This window comes from Zea mays, chromosome 3, assembly GCF_902167145.1.
Source record: "Zea mays cultivar B73 chromosome 3, Zm-B73-REFERENCE-NAM-5.0, whole genome shotgun sequence".
Taxonomy (NCBI): Eukaryota; Viridiplantae; Streptophyta; class Magnoliopsida; order Poales; family Poaceae; genus Zea; species Zea mays.
The window spans coordinates 220,410,040-220,425,599 of NC_050098.1; the positions used below are offsets into that span (position 1 = coordinate 220,410,040).

The 15,560-nt window shown below is 38.8% G+C and overlaps 1 long non-coding RNA gene, 1 other non-coding gene and 1 pseudogene across 2 annotated transcripts; all 3 read left to right on the forward strand.

Annotated features, from left to right (window-relative positions):
* The first annotated feature begins 3,759 nt into the window (after positions 1 to 3,759).
* LOC111591280 (uncharacterized) lies at positions 3,760 to 3,849 on the forward strand (annotated as a pseudogene).
* A 139-nt stretch (positions 3,850 to 3,988) lies between these two features.
* LOC111591279 (small nucleolar RNA Z199) lies at positions 3,989 to 4,070 on the forward strand. The gene has a single exon (XR_004857494.1). It is a non-coding gene; the product is annotated as a small nucleolar RNA Z199 (small nucleolar RNA).
* A 1,544-nt stretch (positions 4,071 to 5,614) lies between these two features.
* LOC103651441 (uncharacterized) lies at positions 5,615 to 7,028 on the forward strand. Its single transcript, XR_564748.2, has 5 exons — positions 5,615 to 5,732; positions 5,816 to 5,932; positions 6,553 to 6,716; positions 6,799 to 6,861; positions 6,947 to 7,028. It is a non-coding gene; the product is annotated as an uncharacterized lncRNA (long non-coding RNA).
* The last annotated feature ends 8,532 nt before the right edge of the window (positions 7,029 to 15,560 follow it).

Consider the following 15,560-nt stretch of genomic DNA (forward strand, 5'->3'; position numbering starts at 1 on the left):
GCCACTAGCACGATGATCTGCTCTGCAACTGGATGCTCGCCGACCCGTTGTTCCTCTTCAAAGTTGGCACCGATGTTGGTGCGGTTGGTCAGTTATTTTTTCAAGTGTTCATACGATAGCAGTTCTGCTATTACTAATAACTATGTTCTGGAGTATGCAGATGCAGTGACCATGCTGCAGTTCGTCGACGTCGCCCAGATCGACTCCTTTGCCTCCCACCATCTCCAAAATTTGTGGCGGAGCGCTCGCTAGCGCCAGAGCTGCAGGGGTTCCTCGCCGCCTCGACCACCCACACCTTCCTCCATCGGCGCGACGGCTTCAGAGCCTTCTCCAAAATCTGTGGCAGAGCGCTCGCCGATGCCAGAGCCACAGTGCTTCCTCGCCGCCTCAGCCACCCACACCCTCCTCCATCGGCGCAGCAGCAACGGCTTCACGCACAGTAAAATCCTAATTCACCTCCACTGCTACAGTCCAGGCATCCGCTCTAACTGGAATTCATGTTCTTGAAGCTGACGAATTAGCGGACTTCACATGTGGACGTTCTGAATAAAAATCAGTCTGGCTATTTTTTTGTTCTGTAGACCTATTGAAGCTTTGTAACTCACATTTTTTGTGCGCTGCAGGTGCACGACTGCCCACCTAATGTGGTCTCTATACTAGCGATTGAAGTCGAGCCTCTGGATGACAAAAAAAGAAAGGTATATCTTCAATGGCATTTTATTCTTGGATTTGATAGCTTGGTCATTATAGGCCTCACAATATGACTTCTATCGCATAGTGTATGCTGAGACACGATTTTTTTGCTTATTGAAATTTGTGATAACAAGAAGATGGCAAGGGTTGTGTTTGAATTTATGTTGTTTGTTCTTTTTTGTTAGATAAAAATTAAACATTTGTAGACAATGCGAAAGTGTTAGTTCTTCACTCGAGTGCCCTGAGACATATACATTGTTCTTCATTAAGTGCCCTGAAACATATATGCTATCTTCTGATGCTTACTTGGTGACTGTGTATATATAGAAATTAAAACATGCATTGTTACTTAGGAAATTGTATATATTCATGAAAATTATTGGTTGTCAAGCACTATTAATTAAATGGTCATGGTAAACTGAACTCACCTTGTAAGTGAGTTTATTTATAAAGTCAATGCAGTTGACAAACCTCTGGATTCTAAAACCTATGTTCCCATTCAGCTTTTGTGTCATGTCCTGTTTTCTCAATCGATTCACATGAGTCAAAATGTGGTAAAAAGTTTTAAGAAAGTCTATGGTTCATTGGTTCCATGAGCCAATTACATCTGACTGTGATGTTATAGATGTTATGTTATCATATTGCTTGAAAGTGACACCTCCACAAATGATTAACCTAGATAACATAATAAAACTTGATCGTGATACTTCAAGTCAACTTGATAGGTTTGATCCTGTATTAAAAGCTAGGAATGACTATGCCAAGTACATAATACTTTGGATCAATGCCTATCAAGTATCAACTTTATCTAACCATTTTGGATATGTTGGAGCCTAATATAGTTTTGGCTTCGCTAAATATATTTTATCTTATCTTAGTACTTGTTGTATGGAAAAATTCCATTTTTTATGTGATGTTCTCATGGAATAACTTTGCAGATTGTGCATTTGCATATGTAGTGGATAAACTTCAAAAAGTTATAGTACAATCAATGTTGACCAAGCCATTCTAAAAAAAGTGATTTTGAATATGCTAAGTTATTGGTGTTGTTTTAGCAAGTCAACTAGGAAAAGAATAGGTAAATTAAATTACTTCCTTCCCTTCTACTGTGTGAGTGATTTCATCAATTGGATGCCTTGCTATTTAACCTTTTTCCCAAATGTGGATTTATATAACATACAATGCTATTTTCAGTTTTAGATTGATAGAATTGACTTTCAAGAAACACCTCTTTACGGAATCAATATGATAAAATACATTGACATTTAAAAACACTAATTTCCATTGCCCACCTCGCTACTTCCCTCTTCTCTCCCTCGCTCCCTCCGTCTTCCTTGTCACTCCCTCTCCACCGGCGCTACAGAGCTCTCTCCCACCCAGTCACCCTTTACCTATCCAGATCTCCTGACTGGTTGCCTCGACTGAACCTCCCTCAGAGCAGAGGTCGTTCACTCCCTTCTCCAGATGAAATTTTCCTTTTGTCGTGCGAACTGAGAATGCTTCTAGGATCATATATCTCATCCAACAACAAACGGTTGACAAGGTCTTAGATGTAAACTACAACCTGCAGATCACATGTAAACTGCAAGCTGTCAAGTTGGGACCATATTTAACTACAAATTTTAGATATAAACTGCAACCTGTAGATTACTTGTCCAGGAAACTGAAAACTAAAAACATGTCAAGTTTCAGAAGTGTTCCTGTAAATTGAAAACTTCACAGAAACTGCTTTATACAATATTGATAGCGAGTTGCTTGATAGGCAATGTGATGTTCTAGATAGTTCGTAGTAGTTAGTTGTTGTATGGTTCATAGTTGTATGCCCTAGGTGCTAGATGTTGTAAGGTTAAATGTGTTGCCATTATCTATGTATGAACATGATTTGTTTCTATGAACATGGTCAGTTTCTATGATAAACATGGCAGCATATTTAACCACGAACCACCAATATTTAAACACATTAGAGGCATGACTGCAATAATCAAGAAAAGTGATATTTCAATAAAATATAAGGAAAGTAACAAGTTCTTTATTAAACCAGAAAAGTGATAGAAAAAAATGACTTGTAACTATTGTTTCATAACTTGCATAAATTAATTGTTCTGTCTGGGGTTGCTGACCGCCTGACCATCGCACCTTGATATTAGGATGCCATTCGTAAATGGTAATGATTGCTACCATGCTTATGACAAAAATATGAATACCTTTATGATGGTGTACTTTAAAGAATGTGCCCCTGTTATCCTGGATTTTTTTTTCTCTTGTTTAACATAGATTTGATTCTAAGTTGTAGAAAGTATGTATCACATCTAGATAGTGTTTCCTGTAGAAAATTTTCCCTGCACTGATTTTACTTTTCACTTTTTAGTCTTCTGGTTTATAACATACATTTTTCAGTAACTATCTCTTCTTGCAGCACTGGTTGCACTGTACCTTTACCCTTTCTTGAACACTGTCTACAAAACAAGAGAGTATGAGTTCTTGAGGCTTACCAGTTTGGGTGTGATCGGTGTTCTTGTGAAGGTAAGAAATTTAAGACAACTAAGAAGGGCTATGGATTTCTATTGGAGTGTCGGGAGGTGTGTAGGTTATCAATTTGGAATTTTGGATACATATATATTCCAATCTTGTTGATTAAATAATCTAATTGAGATTTTAAATCCTATGCATCCCTATGTAAACTTCAATAGCTGTTTGAAGATGTGATAGTGATGTATTTTGCTGAAGGCTTGAAATTCATTTGTTTTTCTTTTATAGCAGATATATTTTTAAAAATAAAGCTCAACCTTTTTCCTGGGAATATATGCAGTTCGATGATCATGAAGTCAGTTGCGTTTCTGCTGAGTTCTGAAATGATTCCTTTGTGTCTGCGTGCTATTAATATGAGCAATGAGCTTTCGAAATTGTATTTACCAACCTACCCGACCATTACTGAAAACACAATTAATCTTTTATGTTTGCTCTATGCTGACTACTCAATTAGTGCGCTCCTTTAATGTTCTATTCTCCATATATCGTGATTGCTATTTGAGATATCAAGCTATTTCAGTGATCAGAACTGCAGATGATCAAGTGGTGAGCTATTAACTTGCTCCAATGCCATGATTGGAGTTAGTTATTCTCCTATGATTCCTAAGTTTTAAGCCTCTGATGATCCCATCTTTATCCTTGTGCATCATATTCTGAGCAGCAATATACTAAACAATGAGTGCCATTGTTTCTCTTTGAAAATCTAGACTTTAGTTTGCTATATTTCTTACTGAGATACTTAGCTAAGTTTTTTTGCATGTTTCCATGGTCAGATGAAGAATATAAAACCGCAACAATATGATGGGATTATTCTCCTGTGATTCCCTCATTTTAAGTCTCTGATGACACCTCTAAATTTTTCCTGGATTTTGTTTGCATCATCCATTTCTCTCGTGACTTTGCCTTCGTAGTGACTTTGTGTCACAGTACAGAAATCGATTGTTTGTTCATATCTGGTTAAAGCTTTGTTTTTCAAATGTTGTGTTGCAGCCTTACATGGTTGTTCCCCAGGGCATGATAATATTGAATCATGAGATGGATGATGATCGCATAGAGTGCCTACACCTCAAGAAAGTAGTGTTGAAAGGTTACAGGGGGCAAAAACATCAGACACAACTTGACATTTTTCTTGTTAGTTATGTAGGGTTCTACATGTTTTCAACTGATTCTCCGCGCCCGGTGATTGTAGGTGTGGTGCTCCAACTGATTCTCCTGCGTCGTGCCCACGGTGCAGCCTGGCAGAGGCGGTGGCGACGGGGAGCAACCACTATCGAGGATCGCCGTGGAGAGGGTCGTCGATGATGCAGCACATCAAGGTCCCATCCCTCTCCCTCTCTAACGCTCATGCTTCTACTCGACCCCTCCATGCTCCAACGATCCCTCTCTGCCCCTTCGCCCAAGCGACCAGCTGCGGCTCCTCACCGAACGCCAACAGCCCCCAGTAGCTGTATTTTCATCCCAATCTTGTAGCCCAGCAGTAGCAAAAAAATGACTCAAGCTCCCTTGTTCTTTTAGGATCAACAGCAACAACAGACTAATGCTTGTAGTTACGTGACTCCACTAATAGTGGTTTACATCAGCTGGAGTGTTAATGTAGCGCTTTTCATTGGATCAAGGGTCAAGCAGTAGTATGCTGTCCTGTTTTGATTTGTACAATGTAATTTAGTTTTAATCGTCGCTTACCATTACAATGTAGCTTGAATAGCAGGCTTGGATATTTTAATGTCATTGTCTAATGTGTTAGTTTGCCTTTGTCGTTCTTGTGTTGTTGTGCAAGCTGGAGCTTTGGCCAGTAGATGGCAGGGCAATAGCTATGACAATATGCTTTATTTAATTATTCTTTGCAATATTATTTGCTTGATCAAAATAATTTTTTTAGATGGTGAGAAAACGTAATCGACCTTTGCCTCCATAGAGGCTATAGCTACTTATCACAACTGTTGTGAAATTATTTTGCATTACATAGCCTCCCACCATGGCTATGAGAATGAGATTCAACTTTTGGATATACCAAAATCGTACAGAATTCGATATGATAAAATATGTAAAGATCCCAACACATGTTTCCTCCTTCTACCATAGATTATTCAATGATAAGTAACAGGTTGGTCACTATGCAATTGTATTATTTCAATTACTGTACTTATATACTAAGTTGATAATGTGTAATTATGTATCTTCCCATGACATGTAAAACCATTTGAATCAGGCCACAGTGGACAATGCTGAACGTGACTGCACATCAATTTTCTTTTTGCCAAATAATTTAATAGTCATTAGTGCAGAAAGATGCGATATTATTTTGTAGTGGTTTGATTAGATTTGCAGTAGCTGTTTTATTCCCATGTGCTGTCACACCAACTATATATAATGATGTTTTGCTATTTGTATATTTCTCTATCCAGGTTGCAGTTGTTGTAGCTCATGAATTAGCTCATCAATGGTTTGGAAATTTTGTCACAATGGAATGGTGGACACATATGTGGCTTAATGAGGGCTTTGCGACTTGGGTAATAAATTAGAACAAAATTAAGTAATTGCAAAGATCTATATAATTTATGTTGTTCATATAATATTTTTCTTTCCATTGCAGGTGTCTTACTTAGCTGCAGATCAGTTCTTTCCTGAATGGAATGTTTGGACTCAGTTTCTAGAGGAATCTACAATAGGTTTCAAGTTGGATGCTCTTGCAGGTTCACATCCAATTGAGGTAACAAAATTTTTTGTTACTTTGCAATGTTATGACCATATCTGTGCTCTGTGGGAATTTACAGATGTATATATTACATTCTTAGTGAATTTGGATGTTCGGTGCATTGATGTGAGTGTTGATAGCTTCCCTAATTTTACCAGTCCTAAAAATAAATATGATATGATTGGCTTTACATGCATTTATTTAGTGGCAAAACATAGGTGGATAGCTCAATTGAGACTGAAGTTGGGACTTGGGATACACGCATCCCAGTTTATGTTTTATGAATGTTTTGAGTTGTTCTACTTCCTGGTGTGGTGGTACCTGCAAGCCTATTAATTAGAATATGATTAACAAAATTTTGTTTGTTCTATATTAGCAAATTATTGATTAGAATATGATTAAAGTAGTGTGATGATGAAAAATGATATGTGGTTGTATAATGGCCAGTTTAATGCCATTATGCAAGCTGAATATTTTTTGGGGCCTGTAACATATTCTAATCAGTCAACTTGTTTGTGGCTCAATGGCGTTGGTAGAGAATGATTTAGGTAATGTAGATATTTGTTTTGCTTGGCGAGGAAATGGGCCTGCTGTTTTCTTACGGATACTTGACATTTAATCCTTTATTTTCTCAGACAGCAAGCTTGCCAAACATTCAGGAGGAGAGTTCTAGCTCTGGTCAAAAGCATGGATTCAGTTGTCAAAAGAGTCCCTTGGCAGTACTTATAACTAAAACTGTGTATAAAAGGAATTAGAGGAAAATGTGAAGGAGAAACTCTCCCATTTTTGCCATGTTCCGGTAGGGAAACATTTTAATTCAAAGCTTCATATGATGTAGACACTTCACTCCAGGAAGTTATTTCTTCATTGTTTTTTTGCAGGCAGCAAATATTATCACTTTGTATGATGTTTCCAATATCTGGCGCATTCCTTTGTTGCTACATGTAAGTCACATCTGTTTTCTTTGGTCTGAGTCATTTTTGGTTTGGTATTCACATTCTTTGTTAAAACGTCATTTGTGCCCTGCAGGAACAAAAGGCTCATGAGGCTATTCTTAAAGTTCTGAATCTGGAAAGGATGGACAAAAGGCTCATGAGGCTTTGATTCATTATTTTTCAATGTTTACAAATTATTAAATAATTTTCTCCTGTTTGTGTGGTTCAAACTAAACATTTTTTACATTGTTAGAATATGACCATTATTGAGTCCCTTGGCAGTACTTATAACTGAAACTGTGTATAAAAGGAATTAGAGGAAAATGTGAAGGAGAAACTCTCCCAGTTTTGCCATCAACATGTGTTCCTCTCTTTTACGGTTAACTTTGTTCAGCTAGGCCTCTCTCTTTTTCCCTGCATACACTTTTCTTTTTCTTTTCCCTTGTCTGTGTCCACTAAAGTTATATAATTTTCAGCCTACACTTTGTGGTTCTGTTTTCTTCCTTGATATCGATAATTGTACAACACATAAACTGCATTTCCAATTTTTCCCTTTTAGATATTAAATTTCTTTCAACTCTTTTGGGGATATGGAACTTCAGTCTCTTGTAGCTTGTGCCTGTTTCGGTTATAGATAAAACATCAACATGTGTTCACGATTAAGTGTTCTTTGTAGGCTAAATGCATACAGCTTGTTTGAGGTGAGAGTATCTGGTGATGGAAATTGTCAGGTACACCAACTCATGCCCATTCTATTTCAGTATTTCTTTGATACAGCAACACCAATAATAAAGCATTATTGTCCTAAGCAACTTATCAGACTCATTCTATTTGAGAACAAAATCAAATAAAACATTTCCTATCGAAAAAAGAATAGATGAAGTATTCAGAAACATAATTTTCTAACCATTGGTCTAATATTTTTTTCATTCCTGAGAGGCCTGCATGCTTATATGTGTTGTTTTTCTCTTTTTGCAGCTCAAGGAATGTAACTCCTTATATGAAGGTTACATTCCTATGAAATATAAACATTATTGCAAGAAAATGAAGAAGTATGGATATTACTATATTAACTTTGCCGCTTCAATAATAGAAGTCCCTGAATTTGTGATTTTTCTGACTGTTGTATTATTGAAAATAATCTTTTCCAGGTATGGTGAATGGGGTGACCATGTCACGCTACAAGCAGCTGCTGACAAGGTTATTCACTTTTTATTCTATGTTTCTAACATCATTTGCTCTACTGAAGTTTTATGCAGCCTATGTTTCTTTCGTCATTTCTTTTTCTGCATCGTTGAAACTGATCGACAGTAGTGCGTCTTTCTAATGGTCAGACTCAGGATCAGTTCTCCAAGTACTCCTGCACTTGGAACCATCAACAAAGAGTCAAAGAGTAAAGATGTTATTCTACGATGGCGTGTTTCATACATTATTTATCTTTATGTTATGTTTTGTTGTAGATTTTTAATTGTTATTTTCTATTTTAGTATTGCATTGTATGGTTGTTTCCTTGAAACCACATTCACACTCATCTCTATAGCAATGAAACGACACTTTGTTATATCTTTTAAGTATGTAAACATCCAATATGAGTGATGCTAGCAAGAATATAGAATAACAATTAGTGTTTTTACATATCTATAGATTTTATCATATTGATTCCGTAGCAACGCACGGGCATATACCTAGTCATTTTAATAAGGAATGAAAAACTAGATTACTAAAAGCATGGAAACTTCATAATATGAACTAGATTATCCATAGAAGATGTTATGCCAATTTTAACTCATAAAACAAGCATAGCCAATCCTTTAAGATCATGGGAATAAATCTAATTCATGATATGGAAAGCGATAAATGTAGAAGAATCATATCCAATTTAAGCAAAAAGACACACAACATAAATTATTGGATTGATTTTCCTTGTCATGATGGATTACGCATCTCCAAAGAGAAATTTATTTCTACAAGTGAGACTACTTAAATTACTTAGATAAAACATTAGTCTCACTTTTCTAGCTATAGAGAGAATTTTCCTTTTATAAGTGTCCTAAGTATTTGAATTTCTTACATGACACCTTATTCTTTTAAGAACATGAAATATCTCTCTATATCTAGAACATGGCAATAATAGAATAATTAGTGTAAACCATGCCATGGGAAAAAGCAACAATTTTAAAGCATGTAGATTGTCATAATATAGAAATGAAGAATATGCAATCTACCATATGAGAGGAATTTCTTCAAAGAATGGTGACATAAATTTTAAAAACATCTTAAGTGCTTCCTTTTTCTATGTGACTACACAAGACACATAAGAAATGATAATTTAAGATACTTGCACTTAAAAGCATAAGTGTTACCATCCTTTGACGTTCCTCCATGCTGTAGGCCTTGATTTTCTGCATATGATGATTCTTTATTTCCTACAACATTAATATCTCCCCGAGATGATATGAGTTTTGAATATAATAAACTGAAATAACTTTGGGTCAAACTTGAATATATAGATCATTTGAAGATTGATAGCTTGAGTTAATAGGAATTGAATTAACTCCCTTAAGCACCCCAAAGTTTCATACCATCTCCTCCTCCTACAAAGCTTGTCAAGCACATTTTGGTACCCATCGCTTGATGGGTCCGCCAAGGTTAGTAGACAAAGATCTAGGAACCCAAAAGTCCTTTGTGTTAGCGCTTGGTAACCTCATTACCTTTCTAGCACAAGTTGCAATTTTGGGTTGCCTAGTTACATGAGAATTAATTGACAAGCTAGGAGTGGAGTTGTTACCAATGGGACAATCCTTGCATTGATGTCCCTTTTTCCGGCATATGTAGCAAAGTCGATCTTCAATTCTTGAAGACTTCTTCTTTCCTTGTTTCTTGCTTGCTACATGGTTAGTAAATATTTTCTTTTCTAACTCTATGCCTTTTTGTTTTAAATGGGGACAAGAATTGATTAAGTGTCCCTTCTTTGAGCATTTAAAACAAAGTCTATCATCCTTGTTAATAATCAAGCCATTTTTGATGTAGGGACAAGACCTAATCAAGTGTCCCTCTTCAAAGCATTCACTACACTTCTTATTTATCTTAGTGTGAAGTGTGGCTTGATCATTACCTTGGATGTTACCTTGTATGGAGGCATGTTTGAGGTTTTTGGAAGAGGTATTGATTTTATTCTTTTGTTTCTTCTTCTTGGCATTCCTCAAGTCCTTGACGTTTTCTTCAAGGGATTTAGTGCATGCCTCGGTTGTTCCCGTCTCAAGCTTCTTCACCATGTGGTCACGGTTATCTTGAGAAGGTTGAGCAATACATTTCCCTTTAAGTTGTGTCAAGCTCATCTTTAGCCTCTCATTCTCTTCTTTGAGCTTTTGATATGTATCATCTTTTGTTCCTGCAAATTCTAGCTCAAAAGAAGATTTGCTTGTCGACGGACAACAAGCATTAGCACATGGTAATATAGTATCAATATGAACACATGTGCATGAGTGAGGTTGTTGGAATTTTAAGTTCTCTATCACAACCTCATGAGCAATGTTTAATATGATATGATCATCTCTAAGATTTTTATGAGAGCATAGGAGCATATCATATTTTTCTTGAAAAGCTAGATTCTCAATTTTTAGCTTTTCCACTTGGTCCTTAAGCAAGGTATTCTTATTTACTAATTGAGCTATACAATGTAAAGCGTTATCTTGCTCAATTGAAATAGTTTCATACCTTTGGACCAAATCAACATGAGAGCACTTTAGCTCCTCATGTTCTTTAGTCAACTCGTCAAAGCATTGCATCTTTATGGAAAGAATATTTTCTAGCCTTTGACGAGCTTCGCTTTGCTCTCTCGCTTTTTCTAGAAGTTTGAGCATGACCGCCTTATCTTCTTGGCTTAGGCGAGCGTAGAGTTGCACAAAGCTTCTTTCTTCCTCCTCATCCTCATTTGTGCTTCCGCTATCATTTATATTAGCCACACAACACATGTGGGAATCGAAATGGGAAGACAAACCTTTTGGAGAGGTGGATTCATCGTTTGGTCTCCATCGTTCATTTTCCTCTTCTTCCTTGCAAGGGTTAGTATCACAAGAACTAAAGGAAGTAGAAGCACACAATGGACTATCATAATAGGACTCATCAAATTTGCTTCTAATTCTAGTCCAAATATCATGCGCATCATGGATTGATTCGTCATAATTTGATATGAAGGCACGATAATCTTCTTTACTAAGAGAATTAGTTAAGATGTCAAAAGCTAGATAGTTTAAGCGATAACATCTTTGATCCTCCTCGGAATTACTTTTTCCATTAAAATTAGAGGGAAAAACACTCTTGTCTATAATTTGTTCTAATCGTGGATCTATGGTTCTAAAAGCATTTATCACACTAGAGGACCATGAGTCATAATTAGAACAATCATCAAATAATATTTCAAGAGTTACCTCCTTTTGAGTTGCGTTCGATGGAGGAGTCTTCTTGTTCTTTTGGGATCTTCTATGAGCCATCACTTCGAGTTGTTAGACTCAACAAGACGCTTCTCGTTTTCGTCTAGTCCTTATTGAAGACCTCCATGGATACCTCATGGGTCTTCCCCATGCACAAGTAGGTCTCTGATATGGCCTCTACTAAGTATATCATTAATGGCCTCTACTCAGTGTGTTCCCTCCTTGTACCACCTTACTAATTTATTTAGTACATCACTAATGGCTCTAGTATCCAACATTCATCCTGGCATCGATTTGAACTATACCTTGTACACTAGCAAAAAAATTTAGTCTAAATGATTGTGTTGTCCATCAAACACTAAAATCAAACTTAATGGCCCATAAGGCCCATTTTCGCTTATAATCTCCTCCGTTTGGTGCTTGATGGCAACACAACCAAACAAAAAAGAATATATACTACTAGAAAATAAAACATATCTACTTTATAGGATGCAATGCAAGGGCAAGATTATGATGCTTACATATACCACTTGGAGAACAAAAGTATATTTATCTTGCCCTTGGAATTTTTATACATGTTGCCATTGCAATTTTGAACGCTGACCTATTTTGATAATTCCCGTTGACTCCAGATCAAGTTTGATATCATACAAAAGCTATTAGTTAGATTATTACTGAAAGTCGCCTAGAGGGGGGGGTGAATAGGCGAAACCTAAAAATTAAAACTTTATCCCCCAGCTAGATCCCTTGATTAGTGGTTAGAACAAGATATGCAAATATCGGAGAATAAAACCTAGGTTCTTGCTTGAAAAGAGTATTGCTAAATAATGCGGAAGTAATAAATCAATACAACTAGTAAGTTATAGAATAACAAAGCAAGAAGCCTTAGATGAGAAGAGCACTAGGACAAGTTCTTCCTTGCAACGTGTTGCTTCACTAAATGGGAATTTAACTTGAAGCAACACCAAATGATATTAGCAAATAAAGGTGCAAGAAAAACTTAGAGCAAGGGAACACAAACAAATCACAAGCAATAAACACAATGGACATGGGTGATTTGTTTTACCGAGGTTCGGCCCTCGAAGGCCTAGTCCCCGTTGAGGAGTCCACTTAAGGACGGGTCTTTTTCAACCCTTTCCCTCTCTCCCCCGATCACACAAGGATCGGCGAGATCTTCTTCTTCTCAAGGATCACTCTCGATCCCGCAAGGACCACCACACACTTTGGTGTCTCTTGCTAGCTTTTACAAGCCTCCAAAACTTTGGAGGAAGTTCAATGGGAGTCAAAACTCCACGCGCAAATGAACACAAAGATGAAGCACACACTATCTCTTGATGAATCTCACAAGGCACTAGTGCTAAACTCAAATGAGTAGCTCTCTTTTGCTTGCTCTCTCTTTTGTGGCACTTGTGTTGGTTGTAGTGGTCTAAATCTTGTGTATAGGATGGATCAATGAATATATGTGGTTGGGAGGGCTTGAGTATGTCAACTAGATGACTTGGAATGTTGCTTGGGCTCCCACGCATTGAAGTGGCCGGTTGGGGTGGTATTTATAGCCACCATCCAATTTTGTAGCCGTTGGAGAAGCTGCTGGCGATGGGCACACCAGACAGTGTCCGGTGCGCCAGCCACGTCATCCTATCCGTTGGGGTTGGAGCTGGTCGACCGTTGGAGGCTTTGTCCTCATGTGGCACCGGACAGTCCGGTGCACACCGGACAGTCCGGTGCCCCTCTGTCCTTCTGCTCTGACTTCTGCCGCGTGTACTGTTGCGCACTGTTTGCTGTCAGAGTCGACCGTTGGCGCGAGGTAGCCGTTGCTCCGCTGGCGCACCGGACAGTCCGGTGCACACCGGACATGTTCGGTGAATTATAGCGGAGCGGCTGCTGCGCGTTCCCGAGGCTGGCGAGTTCCGGAGGCCGCGCTTCCTTGGAGCACCGGACACTGTCCGGTGTACACCGGACAGTCCGGTGATTTATAGCGCGCCGGCCTGAGAAATTCCCGAAGGTGGCGAGTTGGAGTTGGATTCCTCTGGTGCACCGGACACTGTCCGGTGGCACACCGGACGGTCCGGTGCGCCAGACCAGAGGAGCCTTCGGTAGCTCCTTTGCCCTTTTGTCGAACCCAACATTTGGTCCTTTTATTGGCTAAATGTGAACCTTTTGCACCTGTAAAACTTTATACACTAGAACAAACTAGTTAGTCTAAATATTTGTGTTGGGCAATTCAACCACCAAAATTATATAGGAACTAGGTGTAAGCCTAATTCCCTTTCAATTACATTATATTCCATGCACTTTAAGATCATTGAAAACAAAGTCTTTATGTGGCTTAGACATTTATTTTACCTTGGACTACTCATAGAATCAAAGATAGACTCCATCTTAAGTTGGACAAGGCCTCCATCATAGTGTTGATGAGTTGAATGCCCATGATGGTCCTCCTGATGTAGCTGAGGTGCCCGATCTTTCGGCGAGTAGAGATAATTCCGATTTGGCGGAAGATGACCCTTGCGATCCGACTACGACGAGCAAGCCCGAGGCGCCAATGCAATCGCTGAACCAACTCCTTGTGGTTACCGACCTTGCTGATGCGAGATCGGCCTGATCACGAAGATCGTTTCCTGTGCGCAATCGAAGAACGAACAAGAAAAAGATGCGAGCAATCTAATCTATTACTCGAGGGTGGAGTTCTGAATACACGAAGACAGCGCAGATTTGCGCGTGTTCGAGAGTAGCTAAGGCTAACGTAAAACAAAACTCGAAAATAAAAGAGGCGCAGCTCCTGGATAAATAGAGGGGGCGCAGCCCCTAGGGGCGGCCAACCCTAGGTCGTCCACTATGGGCCACAGTTGGGCTGGTCGTCTATTCTTCTGGGCCCTCATTCTTCAGTAGCATGACGAAGTTAAGATCTCTGGCACGGGCCCGAGTGATTGGCCCAGCTAATGAAGGAAGTGGCGCTTGATGTGGAGGTGCTGCTGGTGTAGTCGTACTCATAGTGATGTCCTCATCATCCTCCCCTTCTTGAAGTGAAGTCGTCCTCGACGACAACTCCTCATCCTCGGCCATATATGGTTTCAAATCTGCAACATTAAAACTAGTGGAAACACCAAATTCCGCAGGCAGGTCAAGGATATAAGCATTATCATTAATCTTTGTTAGCACCTTAAAAGGACCAGCAGCACGAGGCATTAATTTAGAATGGCGCAAAGTAGGAAACCGATCCTTTCTCAAGTGCAACCAAACCATATCACCTGGCTCAAAAGTAACATGTTTTCTTCCTTTACTACCAGCAACCTGATTTTTTGCATTAGTAGCAGCAATGTTCTGTTTCGTTTGTTCATGTATGGTAATCATTTGTTCAACATGTGCAGCAGCATCTACATGTGGGGCGTTCGCAACATTAAGTGAAATCAAATCAATAGGTGCCCTAGGGATGTAACCATAAACAATCTGGAAAGGGCACATCTTTGTAGAAGAATGCGTGGCATGATTGTAAGCAAATTCAACATGAGGCAAGCAATCCTCCCAACGTCTCAAATTCTTGTCTAAAACAGCCCTAAGCATGGTAGATAAAGTTCTATTTACTACCTCAGTTTGTCCATCAGTCTGAGGGTGACAAGTAGTGCTAAACAACAATTTAGTTCCCAATTTATTCCAAAGAGATCTCCAAAAATGGCTTAGAAACTTAGCATCGCGATCAGAGACTATTGTTTTTGGAATACCATGTAAACGAATAATTTCTCTAAAGAACAATTCAGCAACAATGCTAGCATCATCAGTTTTATGACAAGGTATAAAGTGAGCCATTTTAGAGAATCTATCAACAATCACAAAAATACTATCCCTCCTCTTCTTAGTTCTAGGCAAGCCCAAAACAAAGTCCATAGAGATATCAAGCCAAGGAGAAGAAGGGGCAGGCAAAGGCATATACAAACCATGGTTGTTCAACCGTGACTTAGCTTTCTGACAAGTAGTGTAGCGTGCAACAAGGCGCTCAACATCAGCGCGCATCCGAGGCCAAAAGAAGTGGGCAGCCAACACCTCATGCGTTTTGTAGACGCCAAAATGCCCCATGAGACCGCCTCCATGCGCCTCCTGTAACAACAAAAGACGAACCGAACTAGCTGGGACACACAGCTTGTTAGCGCGAAACAGGAACCCATCCTGTATGTGAAATTTGCCCCATGGTATCCCATTAATACAATGGCCGAAAGCATCTTTAAAATCAGCATCGTCAACATATTGATCCTTCACAGTGTCCAAACCAAAGATTTT